At 44.7% G+C, this 18,012-nt stretch overlaps 1 protein-coding gene across 6 annotated transcripts in view; it reads right to left on the bottom strand.

Annotated features, from left to right (window-relative positions):
* The window catches only part of usp43a (ubiquitin specific peptidase 43a), a 138,899-nt gene that overhangs the window by 103,317 nt on the left and 17,570 nt on the right, over positions 1-18,012 (bottom strand). The gene's annotated exons all lie outside the window — the stretch shown is intronic.

The raw sequence follows: 18,012 nt of genomic DNA, 5'->3' as shown, positions 1-18,012 counted from the left end.
CTGCACAGAAGTTTCACCCGTCCCCTTTGATTCGCTGTGCTTGTACCAGACGTTTGTCGGCTCTCTCATCACTTCACGCTGCTCTGCTTTCACCTCTTCCGCTCACACTTTCTCAGCAGCAGCCCCGCACCCGCGGTCCAGAACCAACCTCAAGGCTTTCTAAAAATAATTACTCAAAGCCACGCAAGACGGCCCGGACTGCGCACTCCCCGCTGATCGCCTGCTTGTAGCGTGATGTTGCCATCTGCCAGGTAACGGCCTTAAGAAAATGGGCTCACGAGTTGTGTGACAGAGACCGCCTGTAGGGTGAGGTGCATGAAGCCAGGCAGGCAGAGGTGCCGAGCGCACTGGACTCGCAACCGGAAGACTGTGGGTTCAAATCCCACTGCCTTAGCGTAGTAAAGCACCCAGCTATATAAACCTTTCCAGATGGGAGTACCTCTCACTTAATCCTGTTGACTTTTTGTGGGGCTTTTATTTCAACAACTCCCCAGAACACAATCTTTCCAGAATAGTGTGCAGAATCCTCAATTCAACTGGCCCACCTTGGAGTCCATTATGTCCCATATCCCTGACACAGGTACTATAGCAATTTCAGGAAACTAAGAATGAATTCCTTTGTTCCAATTTGCTGTTGAGCGGGTATCAGTTTAGTGAGTGCTATTACAAATGCAACCCCAGACCAGCATGACGGATAAAGGCTGGCCTCCTGTGGTGCACTGAATCTACAATGGCTCTGAGGACCCTGCTTCCTCTAACCTCCCAGAGGCCACCAGGATGGGTTTCATTGGCTCACCAATTGAGGAATAATAAGCAGCTGAATTAAGAATGTTGTACTTACAGGAGGTCGATCGCAGATAAGTCCAGATATTGGCAATTAAAAAAAAAACTTTCAAGGACAAGAAATGGAGGCTTGAGAAGAGATTGTGTAAAGCCTGGCTTTGCAAGACCAGGACATATACTTATCTACAAAAGGTTCTTAGTTGAAGTGGGGGGAAAGAGGATAAGGTTATAAGCAAATCAGGGAACGGTTCAGTAAATTAGTGTACATACAGCATAGTAAGTACAACTTACACAAACCCTTCAAGCAGGGTAGGATCATCTGAACTGGAGAGAGTTACACACGGGAACAGAGTGGGTCACACAGGAGCTGGGAACTGGACTGTTTCAAACTCTCCTGCAGAGTTGTGGAGAGCTTCAGCTTTCAGTACAACCTACTGTAAGCATAACAAGTAAAGAGGCAGGGTCAGTGAGGGCGTCGTCATTGGAGCAGGGGCTGAGCCCCACAGCGGAGCCTGTCTGGGCAGCGTCCTTAGAGGACTGGGAACGGGATTCCCCCAGTACTGGGGCACAGCGAGCAGAGTGCCACTGTGCTGGGATGGACTTCAGCTGCGCAGGGCACTCTTGACTTGCCATGCAAGAGCAGCTCTCATTTATAAAGCAACAATAAATCGAAACTATGATTACAGCATTCTTCGACTTACGAGTATTTGAGCAATAGCATACAGTACTTCCCCATTGAGCAAGTCAACTGCAGCTGTCTTAACAAATGCTCTACGTTATCAATGAGAAAACTTAAAGCAATAAAATTATTTCCACAGAAGCATGCTAATGGGGCAGGTAATCATTAGCATGCAGACACCATTCACCCATTTAATTTATTTTTAAATCACAGAGTCAAATTCACCTAGAAATTAATTTAAAACATTCCAAACCCAGCTTGATCCAATTTTATATTGGTGCTCCCTGGTTTCCAGATTGTGCTAAAATACAAGGTACCAAAAGCCAAAGGAAAATGCCTGTGTTTCAGCCTAATGTACAGTATTATGATCGGCCATTGAAACGGCTCTCTGACTCAGGTGATTCATTTGAGCAGAATTTTAATGCCGACGTTCTTTCAAACTCCTTAATTAAATCTCACTGTCTGGCGGTCGAGAATCAAATTTGGGCCTATTCAAGGACTCCGATATTGCAAGGCGTTGAGGAAGGGATATTCAGGGGAGAAAGAATGAGCATGGGTTTCAAATTAGTTTCACCGTCCCCAGTCTCATTCCTTTATTCAGAGCAGCAAAAAAAAAAACATTGAAGTTAAAAACTGATAAGAAATCCCAACACGAGAAACCAAGACAGCTAACTACAGTACATCCCTGGAACAGTAATTATTAATGGCTTTTTCAAAGGCACAGGTGAGTCTTGTAACTTTCATGGTGCAGTACAAGTTGTCGGTTTCCTTTGAGTTTTGTTTAATTGGACACTACATCACAAGCAGGAGAGGCAGGAGCTGACAGGGTGGGAGTGGAGCTCTGTGCAGAGGCGGGAGGGGGGGGGGATGAGAGAGGAGGTCCCCGAGCCTTCACCTCCACCGTCACCAGCTAGACACTGCTCTCCCACATCACGAAGCAGAGAATAGACACTACCCGTTTAAATAAACATGTACCCCGCCTCCAGGAATGAGCATTCGACTCCCGTTACATTTTGTCTTGGTGTGATGGTTAATGATGAACCCTCACGGCTCTTCAGTCCTGGGTTCAATTCCAGACACAGGGTCCCTTCCGTGTGGAGTTTGCACGATCTTCCTGTATACATGTGCGTTTTCCCTAGGTGCCAGAGACACGCAGTTAACTGGTGTCTCTGCCCCCACCTGTGTGCCCTGACCTGCACTGGTGACCCACCCAGGGCGTGCTCCTGCCTGGGGCCCTGTGCGTCAGGAACAGACTCCAGGATGCCAAAACCTTTCCCAGGAATCAGCGGCTTTTTGATGAAATACATGGAAAAATGGATTTGCTTCGCAGATATCCAGGGTGACTCACAATCTGTATGCACACACAGTGAGGTAAGAAATTGCTCATCTAAATGCCTAAATCCTAAATGTCCATGCCATTGTCAACTTTATAAATTGTAGGTAAAAACACCTATGTCCTCAGAGCATTTTGATAACCACAAAATATTCCACCCCTTGTGCTTACGCACAGGAACCCTCAGCTTCCACACGTGAAACGACTCAAACCTTCAAACCTTCATGCCATGGCAGCTTAATCGTCAGCATTGAGGTCACTTAGTGAGCGTGTGTCGGGGTGGTGTAGGATTTGCCTATAGGCAAGAGCGAGGATGAGGAAATAGTTTTTATGAGTGGAATCCATCAGCTCTGTGCTACGATCGGCTTTCTCCTGCAGCTCCGCGGCAGTGCGAAATTTCTGCTGAGCAGGTCCGCCCGAGAGCGCTTCGGAATTCTTCAAGGGACGGGTACAAAGACGGGGCTCTGAAAACTACCCCTAAACCACCACCACGTACGCCGACGGGCAGAATGAACAAGGCCCAGCAGCTGAAAGGAAAGGGAAAGGTCAGCGATAAAGCAGCAGGAAAAGTGCTACCAGTGCACTAAACAGGCTGACTCACTTCCACTCTTTCAGCTGCGCACCGCTCTCGGTAATGCGGGCTATTCAACACGGGCTTACCGGAGCGCTATGTTCTGGGCTACCGCGCGAGAAAACCAGACACATCCTCTCAGTTTTTTTTTCCCCTGCTCTCTGAGCGGCACCCACAAAGAGGTCGGGCTCGCTTTCTCCTGCAGTGAATACCACCCGGCTCCACACGCCTCTCCGACCGCTGTAGAGCAGGGCTGTCAAAGCTTTGACGGCAGTTCTGGACAACCCGGTGTCTTCTGGGTTAAGCTCCCAGTTACACCGCTAGTCCACGTGTTTAATTAACTGCACGACTGCAATACTTCTAAGGTGATTTACCTGTATATGTGCAGCTGCCTTTAATGCAGTGAATGCTTTGAGTTTTGAACCGCAAAAGAAACGAGGCAACATGATGAGGTCCATTGCTTAATGGAGTGTTCTGGTCGGAACGAGACCCAGAAGACACTACAGCCGTCCAGGAGCAAAGTCTGAGAAGAGCTCGACGGAAAACGTAAGGGCTACACTGGGGCCAGTCCGGCACTTTGTTTGGTTCTCGGTGTGATGAGTCTGGAAGATTCAAGAAAACAAAATAATGACAAAACTTCAGAAGGTGTCAACCCCTGAAGATACGGCACCGTTCTGGTCATGAAAAACTCTCCAAATCACTTGCCCTGGAAAATTTGTTTTCAGCACGACCCAGCACTGAAACAGCGGAATTGGAAAACGCAGATTAACAGCCCTGCAGCCGAGATAATAAGATGGTTGGAGACACAAGCATAAAACTCTGGTGACTATTTTTGATGTCAATGAACACTGGAAGCATTTTCAACTGAGGAGCAGCTGAAAAGCGAATCACTGTCACGCAGTGCTCCATAGCTCTCTGCAGTAGAAAGAGGGTTTTGTTTTGTTTTTTAATTAAACTATGAAGCAGAAGCAGCCAAACATCAGAAATAACTTCTACTTAGTTTCTACTAAAAGCAGCAGTTGTAACTGTTGCATTGTAACATGCTGCTTTTTCACAAAACACGGGCTCAGAATTTCAGATTCTTCTCAGTCCAGCACAGGCATAGTTACTCTAGTAACGTACACCTCCAAGCTCCTGGCCCTCTCCTTGTTTCTATGGAAATGCTAGCAGGCCCCATACAAAGGGAGTGCAGAAAAAACCCTGCACAGACGAGTGCTCTTGGCAGCACCTCAGAATGAGCTGTGAGCTGGCAGCAGTCTAGAGAGATCAGGCCTTTTGCTTGGAACCTGGTTAAATTTATTTAGCGATGAATAATAATTCATAATATGCAGTATTTGCAGATCTACAGCACAGTGTTTTATTAAAATGCATTTATTTTAAATGCATTGTGAAACGTCAAACCCGACGGAAGGCGGTTGTGTCCCTCGTAAGTAACACGGCGGGCAAAATTATTTCCTTCAGCACAGAACCAGAAACCAGCACCGTGGGCGGCACCCAGGGGCCACCAGCTGAAAGGTCTTGTTTGACGCAAAGCAGGAACGACAATAAAAGACGTATGATTGCATAAAATATAAAAAACAAGAATATCCACATAGAGGCGGCTCAGACACACTGTCCAGGCTTTGAAACTAAAACTGTGAGCAATTCCATTCTGGGGAGGTTCTGACATTACACAAGACGGGTATCGGAATAGCTCCTTAGATCTCCAATAGTCTGATCTGTTATGAATAATGTACATTTCACTTTCAGAAAGAGCAAGATGGGCGACTTGAGGTCTCGGGTCCCTGACGAACATCAGCAATCACACAGCCCTGTCTCAAAACACCTAGTTGTGCTAGTATCGTGAGGCAAGCAGTCACAGCACAGCTCAGCACGGCTTTGAAGTAAGGTTATTAATGGATGGCCATCTGGAGAGCACAGCAGACACAGCGCCGGCTCTGTTCTGAAATACAGGCACTTACAGGATTATTGTATAAACCAGGCACTGCCCCGGTCAGCGTGCGTGGAACCATAAAACGTCACATTCAGGACATGATCAGAACATAAATTTAAACACGAATGTTCAAGTCCATACATGTTATAGGGATATTTTTAAACACCAGCATACAGAATGTGAATCCTAGCTGTTTGTGAATGTTACACATTTTTGAAGTCAGCCAGTGTGGCTTCTCAGTGGTCAGCTTGGCTGCCTTGTAGCACTGGGTCCTTGTGTTCAGTTCTGGACCTGGTGTGCTGTCCACGTTGAGTTTGTATGTGTCCGTCTGGGTTTTCCTCCGGGAGCTCCCTTTTCCTCCCAAAGGCTTCTGGGAAAAACGGCCCTGGCGTGAGTGTGTATGTGTGTGACAATATCCGTGTCTGCTTGTTCCCTATCCAGGGTTGCACTTTGACCCTGAATTGGATGAAGTGGTTAGTAAAGAGATGCATGGATAAGGACTTGTCACTGCTACAGTCAAACAGCAAGCCGGCAGCCTTTTCTTAACCGAGGAATTACGCCGGACTGAAATCTGCACTAGTCCATCCCTGGCTCCATGAAAAGCACATGACCTTCCATGATCAGGGGCAAAGGGCCAGAACTGCCGGTGGTCAGCTTCTTCCGCATTTTGGGATGCTGATCCATGTACAGTAGCTGGGTACTCCAATTGTAGGAGACCATCTGTCATCTCATAAGGTTGATGTATTGTCAGCATAAGGAATAGAGTCAGTAAAATTAGGTATCGACATTAGCAGCAAGTTAAAAAGGCAAATTCGAAGGGACTTGTCTTCACGCTCTGTGTGATCAAGAAGCAAGCAAGCCTACTGTGCCCGCATGACTGCTTAAGGAAATGAAAATTCTTTTTATAAACTAAAAACTATAATCACGCACAGCAGGTCTTGGATTCTTTTTAAAGAGAGATTTTACAATAATCCTGCCAGTTTCAGGCTGATAGTGTGATAAACTGATAAAACACATTTATGCCGTGATGGATACCTTAAAAATTTAAGGTGGCACTTTGCTACCACAAGTCAGCGAGTCCCTTTTGAATTCCTACAGTATGTGACAGACATTCTTCTCAACCGTTTGCAAAGCAACACACAGAACAAGCTTTTTCAGCTGTACTCTCCTGAGAGCGGGGCACTGATTTGTTCAGTGTTGGCCCTAGTTAGCTGCATTAGCTAATGAGACCCAGAACCTCCTGTCCAATCCAGGGTATTTCAATGGCAAACCACTCTGTCATTATTTCATGTCTTGCACTTAATGGCAACGTTAGGTTTTCCCAAGATTGTTGGCTTTGATGCGAGTTTGTTTTCTATAAAGAAAGCACTGCCTGCCACATGTTAAGGAATGCGCCATCGAACCTCCCCACATGAACAAAAAGTTGTGCCTGAAGCAGCAGTTTAGAAGGCACCACGCGCCTGAATCTTTCAGGATGATTTCACAGCAGGTTGCTTAACAATATACTCCTCCCTGACATGTGACAAAGCGCTCAGACTCAGAAACAGGATTGAACCGCACAAGATGCCTGTGTAGCAAACAGCTTAAACAAAGCCACTGCCTCCGATCCCCGGGTCGAAAGGCTAGGTCTTCACACAGCACTGGTTGAAGTGTTCATCATCCAACAGCGTCAGTGTTGAAGTGAGAGAGAGAGAAAGCACAGCCATTCAAAGAGCAGGCCACTTTTCCATGACAACTGCTGTTCTAGCTGGGCAGGTCTGTGGGAGACAAAGTCTGTCGATGTCTGTGTGGGAGAAACGCGCCACCCGTGGAGATGCACAAAATAAACGATAACCTGGCCCCAAAACTCTTTTTGACCCCGTCTTTTCTGGGAAGTTAAAAAAACAGGATCTTTCTGTACTTGGTTTATAGTAAACACACGTGATGCTAGTACATGCTCCAGGTATCTCAATGACAAAGTGAGAAACATCTAACTAAAACTGAGAAGCTGCAGTTTATGAACAACCGAATCACAAGAAGAAAACTGCTCAAACCCACGCAAAATATTGATGGATTTTAAGCAAATGTGCATCGTCTCCTTACACATCGCAACAGAACACAATGAGAGACAACATTATTAAGATTTTGTAATCCCATTACAGGCTGCTGCTGTACTATAGAAGCATTCAAATGGAAACTTGGAGAGAATATATCAGCTTTCCACATCTTCAGAAGATGAAACTATTTCTTTGTTTTAATGTTTTTTTGTGTGCATCATTTACGTTTTTACTTGTTCTGGGGGGAAAAGCACTGAAGAGGTGTAATGGGAGCGCTCTTGTTCTGCCCAGCTACAGTGCTGAAGCTTTACCCAGCCCAGAGTGCAAACAGGGAGAGGGAGAGAGGGAGCAGAGCTGGGGTCCTTCTCCCTCCGCTTCATCCACAGGAGGTTAGGAATGACGCCGAAACGTGGCTTCGTAAATCAAAGCCACAGAAAAACTGCTTCGGGATACCAGGGGTGGGGGAGCTTATCTGGCTAGGGGCTATAGAAGAGATGTGTGTGCTTGGGCCGGTTCTCACAGATCAGGAGTATAGGCAAACAGCTAAAAATAAATAAAATAGAAAAGCACAGTCGGTACAGATTTGGTCACCTTACTCCGCTACATTTGTGAAAAAGGAAGCTGCATATATTGAACTCATCAGGATGGATTACCAGCAGACAGCGTGACCAATGCAGAACCTGCTTGCCGCTACTCAGTTCCTGCATACAGTAGCAATCCCTCCAGCTGTGGAGGCACTTCAAGGCAAATTAGCAGGAGCAACTATTATTTTTTGTTTTCAAAAGATCAGAAGATCCCTTATTTATTCTAGGAGTTGGAGTTGGTAAGATTCAATAGAACCTAAGCCCTCTTGAGCTGAAAATAGACCTGAAAACTTTGGCTCATTTATTTGTGATCACTAGAAAACAATGCATTCTTTAAACAAACAACCCTGTCAGACTGTTTTTTGCAGCAATGTATCTTTGTACCAACTGACCCAGTCTCTAAATAACGAATGTACATGTACCTTCTGCACATAAATCTAGCATCTTGAGTCATTTACAGATAGATAGATCACTTAATTGGCCATATACAATTTCTTGTATTAGGAATTTGTGTTTTCGCATACCCCAACTTGCTCTCCATGAGACAGACCGATAGGGAGAGAAGCTTGGGGTCAGAGCGCAGGGTCAGCTATTTATATGGCACACCTGGAGCAATTGGGGTTAAGGGCCTTGCTCAGGGGCCCAGCGGAGTAGGATTCCTCTGCCGGATGCAGGATTCAAACCAGCAACCTTCCAGCCACAGACACAGATCCTTAGCCACAGAGCCACAATTATCTGCTGTCATTTGCAAATCTTTCCAGACAGAACAGTCTTTGTCATTTAGCAAAAATTGGATCCTTATTACAAAAAGAATGACTAAAGAGAAAGCGAGCCTCACACATCTTTCTGTAAATAATGTCAGATATGTTAAAAGCATCTGCTGGTAATACAAGTCAAGACGTTCTTCACAATTTACAGATTAGCAGGGTGTTACTGTAGGTGTTTAGATAACTTTATGATGCAGCTGAAGAAAACAACAGGCCAACACACCTACTGTACAGTAGCCCTCTCCACAGACAACTGGAGAGGTTTAAAAGAAGGTCACTCAAAAACAGGTTTGAATACTTCTGTTCTTACTTAGAGAAAAAAAATGTTAAGAAAAAATTGCCTGTAAAGGTAAGATGTCTCTAAATATTTGAAGCTTTCTTGAACTATTTAAAGGCACTTTGAAATATTTACAGATTTAATAAAATGTTTTTTAAGACCGCGTTAAATATTTCAAGACCGAACTAAATCCATTAGAGGCCTTTAAATGGCGTCCCGGGAGCAAAGTGGTTTCTTCATTCACTGCTGAGCAGACGGCCAGGAGGCCAGAGCCGAGACCTCTTGGTAGTGTCAGTATGTCTCTCCAGGCTTGGAATACATGCTTAAAACATTTATACTGCATGACTTTTGCAGAGTATTTGAGAGATTCTGGATCGGAGTCTAAAACTGATCAGTCTGCATCTGACATTCTCACTATTTATGGCACAAACTCTTTGCATTTTATGGTCCTTTGTTCCCTTGAAAGTTTTAATCATTCATGTCATCCTTCTGATACTTCAATCACAACAGTAGAAGATCCCAATTCCTCTGAACAGCGGCCAGCCGTGCACACAGCCTCCCATCACGAGACCTCACTTGCCCTTCTGACAGGCAGGGAACCTTTTTTAAAATAATAAGCCTTAGTACTGTAGCTTCAGTCTCAACGCTGCTTTTCAGATCCGATATTTCTGTGGGATACTGACGTGAACTGTAAAAAACACCAGCAAAGGCCTGCACGTGTTTTCATAAACGTGAGCACGTTTTCACAAGGACGAGCACTTTCTCACAAGTGTGTGCATGTTTTCAGATTAAGCACCGTGTCTTGTACATCGTTCATTCAGTTTTAACCCCAGCTGCAATTTAGTGCAGGATATCAATCGTTTTTATGGGTATTAATGGTAGCCTGACAGGTCTGCTTCTCTAAAGTTATTTTTTTTATTATTGTCTCCCTCTGAATGTCACTGCAGGGATGAGCTCAGATCCCATGAAAGCTTTTGGTGCCAGACAAGTTGTTCACATTGCTTTCATCACAACATAACTGCCTGTGCCTGCAGTCAGTCTCCCCGCAGAGCAGAGCAGGCTGCTGCTCCGAGAGACAGGTTCTCAGTCCTTCTTCTTCCAAACCAGCACTATCCTCACTCTGCTTGCTTCCCACTCTTCCTCAGCTTGTCAGCTGTCCTTCCCACTGCCTGACACCCAACTAAAGCACCAAAAGAACATTTACAACTACTTTTCAGGTTTTACACTGTTTTTTTCTTTTTGTAAGGAGAAAAGAACTCTTGGAGGCAGCAAGGAATCTAAACAAACCCATTTCCAACCCAGTACAGCCCTCCAAATGATACTTAGGGTCAACTTTTGGATTGCATCTTTTACCAAAAAGAAATGTAACCTTGTAAATATACAAAACAATGGCCAGAGAGCCTTGTGAATTTTGCTTATTGTTAGCAACCCTCGCCCTAATTTGCTCATTTTCCCCATCAGAAGAGGTACATGTTAAATATGCTTTTCCATACCTCCAAGACAAGCTACAGAAGCTGCAACATGCATTATATATTCATGTACCACAGACTGAAGTCAAATGTTGTTTTTCCTGTGGATCCTTTTAAAAGGTTCTTCCACCCATTGAATGGACATACTGTAAGAACAGTTACACGAAAGAAAATATTGCACCTCTCGCTCATTTGGGAATTTATTAGCTAATGGATCCAAGGATTACTGTACATCCAGCTATTTTTTTTTTTACGCGTGAATGTTACGGTTTCTTCATGATGTCAGGATGAACAGTATCTCCTGTTCTTGGCACTTAATACACATGCCATAGTTACAGAATGACGACACTAAGGACAGATACTTTGAGAATTAGCCGAGAGCTAAATAATACTTTCCCCCCTAAAGGATAAAGTGTTTCATAGGGTTTCATACAAAAAGAGGATGAGAAATTCTAAGTGGCTTGGCCCGAGGCACATTTCTAAGGCATTTTGAGGATGTGGTTGTTTTTAGGTTTCAGGTTTTATTTTGTTTTAAATTTCCTTTTATCGAATTGATTTTGAGCAATTGCTGGGAAAAAAAGAGTTCATCTTCCATTAGAAAATACCGACACAACATCCGCACAGTTTTACAGCTCAAAGACATCAGCCTTTATATTTTTGTTGCAGAACAAATGATTTCAAAAGAACCCAGATGATGCCTTTTGTCTCTCACGGTGGCCTTGATATCCTGCTGCACAGAAATCAATCAGAACAGGCCAACACCACTAAAAAAGGGACTGGGAACAGCCTCTTCAATCATTTACTCCTCAGGATCTAGTAAATAGAGCCACACTGCGACCAAGGAACTGAATAGATACAGCACCTAAACGGATAAACCTGAATAATGCATGAAGCACACTTCCAGAAAAGGAAAAGCACGCCGAGAAATATTTTATAAGGTGCAGATCTAAAAAGTTTCTTTGCTCTGTGAATCGTATTAGCTGGTACTGGTGCTCCCAACCCCAGAAACTCTGTCATCAGCCAGGATGTTTTAACACTGATAAAAAGACACTTCTAATAGACTGGTCTCGTTAATGTTTCCTTGGCAAGGCGCTGGAGAGACGGGAGAAACTCTTCTCCAGCTTGTTTTCATTTCGAGGCGGCACAACACAGATTTTTATCCCTTTCCCCATTTTTTCACTCTAGTTTTATTTAAGTATTCAGAAAAACGTGCCGTTTGCATTCCACACATCTGAATTTTTTTTAACAATTTGCTCACAGAACTGTTCCTCCAAAACTTCCAGCCCTGCAGAGACTGAAGCAGCTGAGACGGGCATTGCCAGGTGTCGCTGGTACTGGGGAGGAGTCTCTGACTCAGCCTGCAAGACCCTTCAGGGGCACAGGACTGACACAGCTTCAAATCCTTTGGCACAGCCTAGAAGTGTATTGATCTGTTTAACTGGCCCTGGAGATACAGGACAGCATCCCTGACTCAGAGACCTCAGACTGTTAAAACATTGATTTCATGTCCACAAAGGAGAAGCAAGACCTCATCATTACCATACCCTTCTAGATTTGTTCACCACCTGACAACAGCTTGTTTGTCATGGGTCGCACACTTTTAAATCGGGCATTGTGGAGGCACACTGTAAGCAGACCAAAAAACACACAAATTTAATACACTCATTCGACAAAACCTGATTAGTGAGCAGCCTCACTGTGGTGGGAACTGGGCTTAAGGGAATGAGAGATTGTTAAAGCAAAGCACTCAGTACCCAGTAGGATGTGGAATTTGGCTCAGGTCTTTTATTGAGCATTATTGTTTATTAACTGGGGAGCAGAACTGGCCAAAGACACATCACACAAGGGTGTGGAGCATTCCCAATCCACTCTCTTCCCATTATTCCCACAACATCTCCTTCGGAGGGGTCCAGTCAAACTGCATGCATGTCTCTTGGCTTCCATCACTTTGTGCTGGGGCAGCTCGAGAGAAGCAAGGCGACGTAAAAGAAAAGGAGAATAATTGTTTTTGTGATCCTCAGGGACTTAATAAAATATTGCATGTCCCCACACATGCTCTGCTTCTTAATAAAAACCCGTCAGAGAAAATAATTACAGGTGTCCAGGTCCGTGGGGGGTCACGTGCAGAACTGAAACGCAGGTTCTCCCAGTTCCACTGCTTTTCAACAGGCCTGTCTGCGGACCGTCCTGGCGAGGGTCACCCACAGAGTCTCCTACGCAAACCAGCCCCTCGCCGGCTTCCACTCAGTCGAGTCAGCATCGAGACTCCCAGGCTTGTGGCTGGTGGACACGCCAGTCTTGCAGTTCAAGACTGGAGAAACATGGGTCTCTGTAGATCCCTGCTAAAGCAGTAGTTGCTATGGTTTGTTTTTTTTGGCCAGGATGAGTAAAACTTCAGAATAGGAAAGGGAGCAAAGTTTACAAGGCATGTTCCCCCAGTCCGCAGGGCCAGAACAGAGAAACGTATATCCATCACCCCTGGTGTCAGCCTAAGGTCAATATTACACTGCGTGCTCTATCAGACTGAAAATAAACCCTGTGGCCCATTAAACTGGTGTCTGTCACTCACTGGTCTTATTATTGCCTTTTAAACAGCAAGTTAATACATTTGCATCTGACACCATTTAAAAGTATGGAAGCCGAGGTCCATTGACTGCCAGCAAAGACACAGCGGCACCCAGAGACTGAATTACCAAGTCAGAGCAGTTTACATCAAGGCAACTTTTCAACGCCCAAGACAAAAGGGCCAGCCATTATCAACACTTAAGCTGGAATACATGCATACATAATAAGCCCAGAGCAACATTAGGGCACCCAGACCTTCTGTTCTCATAGAAGGCTGAGAGATAAGGATTTAACGGGGGTAATTTTTAAAAATTATGAGTGGAGTTGGAGTGGGATTATTACTCTTTAGCAAGACCAGACTTGAACCTCATGCCAGTCAAATGGCACCAGCTCTCCAGATTCCACTCTCGCCTCCCATTCCAAGCTTTTCATCTGCTCTTTATCCGGGTCTGCGGCTGGGTGACACAAACCAGACCTCCGCTCGCGGCGCATTCCTCCGGCATAGGTCAGAGCGTTCCAGACCCCCTCTGAGGGTTTTCCGAAGAGCAGCGACAGACGCACGACCAGCGTGTCCAGCTGTCCGAAACCCTTTCTCTTTCTAACAGACGGCCTCTGCGATTAGCTGCCCCCTCCACCACCGTGCATCAGTCACTGAACAAAACGAGCTGGGGATGAGAAAATCACAGCAGGATTAAATTTATGGGCTCCTGTGACATATTTAGGGGAGGCTGTAAAGCGAAGGATGAGCTGTTCTAAAAAAACACACATAAGAACTTTTTTGTCCTCTCTCTTATTTAGAGTTATCACTTCTAGGTCACCAGGTGTGCCACCTATACCGTACTGCAAGTAAGAAGCAATTCTGTCTGCTTGCGTGGCCCTGGCTACAGTAAACAGTAATGAAAGACAGAACAAACTGAGGCCATACCTGAACAGAACCGTTCCCCAGCACTTGACCTACACACCATTCAAATGGACACTCCATCCAAGCATGAGTTACAAATGCTCTGCTCTTGCCCGTAGAGGAAAATGAGAGCTGTTTACTTCAATTTAAAAAGTCTGTTTGGTATAGCTGTATATCACAGCTACACAGGCCGATGCTCTGGTAATGAGGGCTCTGTAGAACAGACAGGCTCACACCTGCTCTGATACCTCATATGCTCCATTGTATTGCATCTTGTAATGGCGCCAGACACAAAAACGCTTGAAAACTGGGGTCTCAAATGCTTTTGTAGCCTATTCCTTAGTTCACTGCGCAGTGAAACTGAAATCTAAAAAATTGCAATAAGATGCCAATATTTGTGAATGTCAGGAACTTTCACAAAATACTTCAACTCCCTGAATATAAATCACAGTCTAGAGTGTTAAAGAATATGCCACAGCTCCAAAATAACCATTAGTTCCGTTTGTGTTTTGTGCCAACCAGTAGGGGGAGCCCTCCTATCTCTCAGGGCTTTTCACTGGCTGTCAGGCACTCCGGGGCTGGAACAATATCAGCCTGTCATCTGCTTAGTTCCAGAGGAGATGAACTTTACTTGGAACACTAGCAGCCATAACTCCGGAAGACGGCACAGTTTATACCGAGACGGATCAAAAATCATATATAAAAACATGCTCAAGCGTCTTTCCTACACAAGCCTGAGTAACTGGAAGACTTGTGTTTTGCCTCTGCGAGTATTCTCACCCCTTCCAACCACCATCTGGCTCAATTCGAGTTTCTTGCTATATCCTCTGCCCTTGCAGTCCCTGGCAGGCAGCTGCCTCCTAGCAAACCTGAGGACTTCAGCAAAGTTGCGGGGTCCAGATTTCTATTCCATGCCACGGCAAGGACCTCCAGCTATTTGCAGCTTCAAAACTATTCGACAGGGAAGGTTTGTTCATCTGCAGTACAACACCGAACACTGAAGCAGTGGGGGAAAAAAAAACACGCTGCCAAAGTGACAGCGCTCTTCTTGAATAATGCTGGAAGGCCACTTTAATTACCTCCTGCTGCACGAGCTGTCTATCCATCTTCAAGAATGAGAATACCTGAAAGTTTTCCTGGCCCCCTTTTGATTTTTTATCTCATTTTCTTTTACAGCTCTACTTGCCTCGCTTGTAGAGAGAAACCATTTCACCACCTGTATTTACATTTTCTTGCAAATCGATTTCAAACACCTGGGATGATACGATTATCTTTCGGCTGTTATTATACTAGTCTTTCATCTCAGCGCAGGCACCTTTTCACACTAACGGTGTGCCAGTCTCAAGAGGCGAACACAGGCAAAATTGGGATTCTGTCCAGACTGAAGTCAGACTCAGCCCTTTGCCTGGCCTCCTGCACCATCTCCTTAACCACAGCCGAAGAGCTCAGCCTTTTCCATTTCTCACACTAAGCCTATTATAATAATTCCTTAGACTTATAAAGTGCTTTTCATCCCTAAGGATCTCAAACCTCTTTACACATAGAAGGTCCCACTTCATCCTTGTCAGAAGTACCACATGGGTAACGCACAGTACCCATACTGCACCAGGAGCCCCACTAGGCAACATACCAGGGGGAGGAGTGAGAATGTAATTCACCACCTGAATTCAGAGAGAACAATACCAGGGTTTACACACGGCCTCTTTCAGAAAGCACAATTGATCTTTAATGTCATCGGATTTCGGTTTGCTGTCACCTCCTCTCGTGGTAAAAAAAGATTATTTCACCCTTTGCTTGTCGGTCTACAAAGTTCTAACGGAAATTCATTCTTTGTATTCTTAACTGTTTCCACCAAGTAGGCAATGGCTACTTCTGGAATTTTTCCTGTACAGTTGAAAGCCTTTTTATGGAAGGAAAATTGCTCTACAATCATCTCAAGAATGGGAGTTTATTTTACAGGAGAAGAAGCTGCCACCTTACCAAACCTGAAGGGATCTTTAACTCTGATGAGTACAGACTGGTGTGAACATGCAGCTTTGCAATCTGGATTCCGAAAGAGCATGCAGACACACCTACAACATGTCCTAACATCAGTTTGATCACAGAGATCACTTCCAGATCCGCATTAAAGCACAAAGTCTAGGTCACAAGTGTAAATTAAGAGGTCGACGCTTTTAAGGCTGGAAATAGAAGGCATTTCTTTATTCAGAGAGTCCTGGCATCTGAAACTAAGTGCCTTGGCTGATTGTTGAAGCTGTCACTCCAATGTGCTTTAGAGAAGTGCCTAAATGAGAATCTGCAATCAATTAGTCACTAGCAATCAAAAGAGCAAGATAGGAAGAATACAACTGAAAATGGTCCATTCTTCTATGACCTCATTCGAACTTCCTACAAAAACTGTAGAATTAGCCATCTCAAGGTAGGGGGAGGGAGGTAAAGGGGGATTAATTGTTCAAAAAATCAGTCCCTGCATCTGAACACAGAATATTAGCCAGGGCAGAGAATGCTAGCTTTGGCCACAAACAAGCAAAAAAATCACTTCCTTTAGAAAACTGAAACCCTTGATTGGTTTGGGAAACAAGCATGAATGTTCCACACAGTGGGACCTGGTCTCAGAAAGAGCTGTGAATGCAGGCCAGGCAATGGAAAGCAGCACGACCTCCTCTGAGAAAGAGTTTCCTATTCAGGTATTGAAGGAAGACCATCTAAAGAGACCTGTGTTCATCAAGCAAAATACAGCCCTCATTATTCTATTCAGTACACAGCATAGGATTTCATCTGGTTCATTAAGGCACCCAACCAAGTAACAAGAAAGGGGCAGACACAGTATTTATTTTCATTTACACTCACTTGTTTCAGATCTAATAAGGCTTTTTCTAAGAGGCTTGCCATCTTTTCTCACAAGGCAAATATTATTCTTTCACTGCGTGTTTGAAAAACTCCACAGTATTCAGCACAGGCAACGGCCCAGTGTTTGAAGTTGGTGCAGCTTTCCAGTTGGTCTAATTTCTAAAGAGTTCTGCTTTTGCTTTGAGATTTCAAAATGCTTAAGCTTTTGCATTTTTCAAAATCAATGCAAGGTTTTTTGAAGTTACAGGTAAGGTCCTGCAGGGAAGCTTTAAGAAAAACCAAGATTTGCTCTTTGAAAGGAGGTTATTGCATCACATTCCATGCTGAAAAAAGGAGTAAAACAACAACATTTTAATAAAGAATAAACAGCTCTAAGTTCTATTTGTGTGCTAATAAATTCCCTTACAGCATTATGGAAACTATTTAGGTGTTTCACAGCACCAAAATGCAAGGAAAACATCATCCAATTACAACATTTTATTCTTTATTCCATCGGCAATATATTTAAAAGATCTTAAGGGTCGTCACCATCCAGAATGTTGGTATCAGCAGTTCTTAGCCTGCCCAGCCTGGAAGAAACCTAATCCTGAAGATGTGTGAGTCCCTGGAGCGTGGGCGCCAGCATTTCCGCCTCTCACAGCCGAGATAAAACAGCCAGAAGGGCACAATCGCAGCTGGCCAGCCAGTTGCAAAGAGAAATCAGCAGGCCCCCATGGAAGGCACGGCATTTTAATTGAGAACAATCCCCCTACTACAATTCCTCGGCATGGCACTCTCCAGAGCGCTCCGCGATTTGATTTTGTTGCCACCCAGCCTTTCGGCATGCATACAGCCCAACTGTATCCCTCCAGGCTTTGTGAAAGCATTCTATGGAATTCGCACTGTAAGGAGACATGCTCGCGCATACTTGCACACTGGCAGAGGATGCATTGTCTACGCTTAGGCGGCTGTGGACTACAGCGCTGCAGTTTTTTTTTGTAAAAGTAGCACAGAAGCTGAATTATTTATCTGGCAATGCAGGAATGGTATCTGCCTGTTAAACAAACCAGCAGTCCTTAGTCACTGGGTGAGGATGGGAGAAGCAGCTTCAGCTCATACGTGTCAAGCTTTCTCTTTCTCATGCACTAAGCTGTCCCAGCGGGCTACATCTGGGCATCTTGTGCACTCCCATACATTCCTGAAAGAGGCTAAGCTACTGCAGAACAGATACGGGTGCCCGTGTTCATGTTGACAGCCTGCTCTCTGTCACTAGGTGGTCTTCTAG

Source organism: Lepisosteus platostomus, chromosome 11 (assembly GCF_059453375.1).
Source record: "Lepisosteus platostomus isolate fLepPlt1 chromosome 11, fLepPlt1.hap1, whole genome shotgun sequence".
In the NCBI taxonomy this organism is placed as follows: domain Eukaryota; kingdom Metazoa; phylum Chordata; class Actinopteri; order Semionotiformes; family Lepisosteidae; genus Lepisosteus; species Lepisosteus platostomus.
The sequence above is the reverse complement of the archived record's forward strand: the minus strand, read 5'-3'. Positions and strand labels throughout refer to the sequence as shown.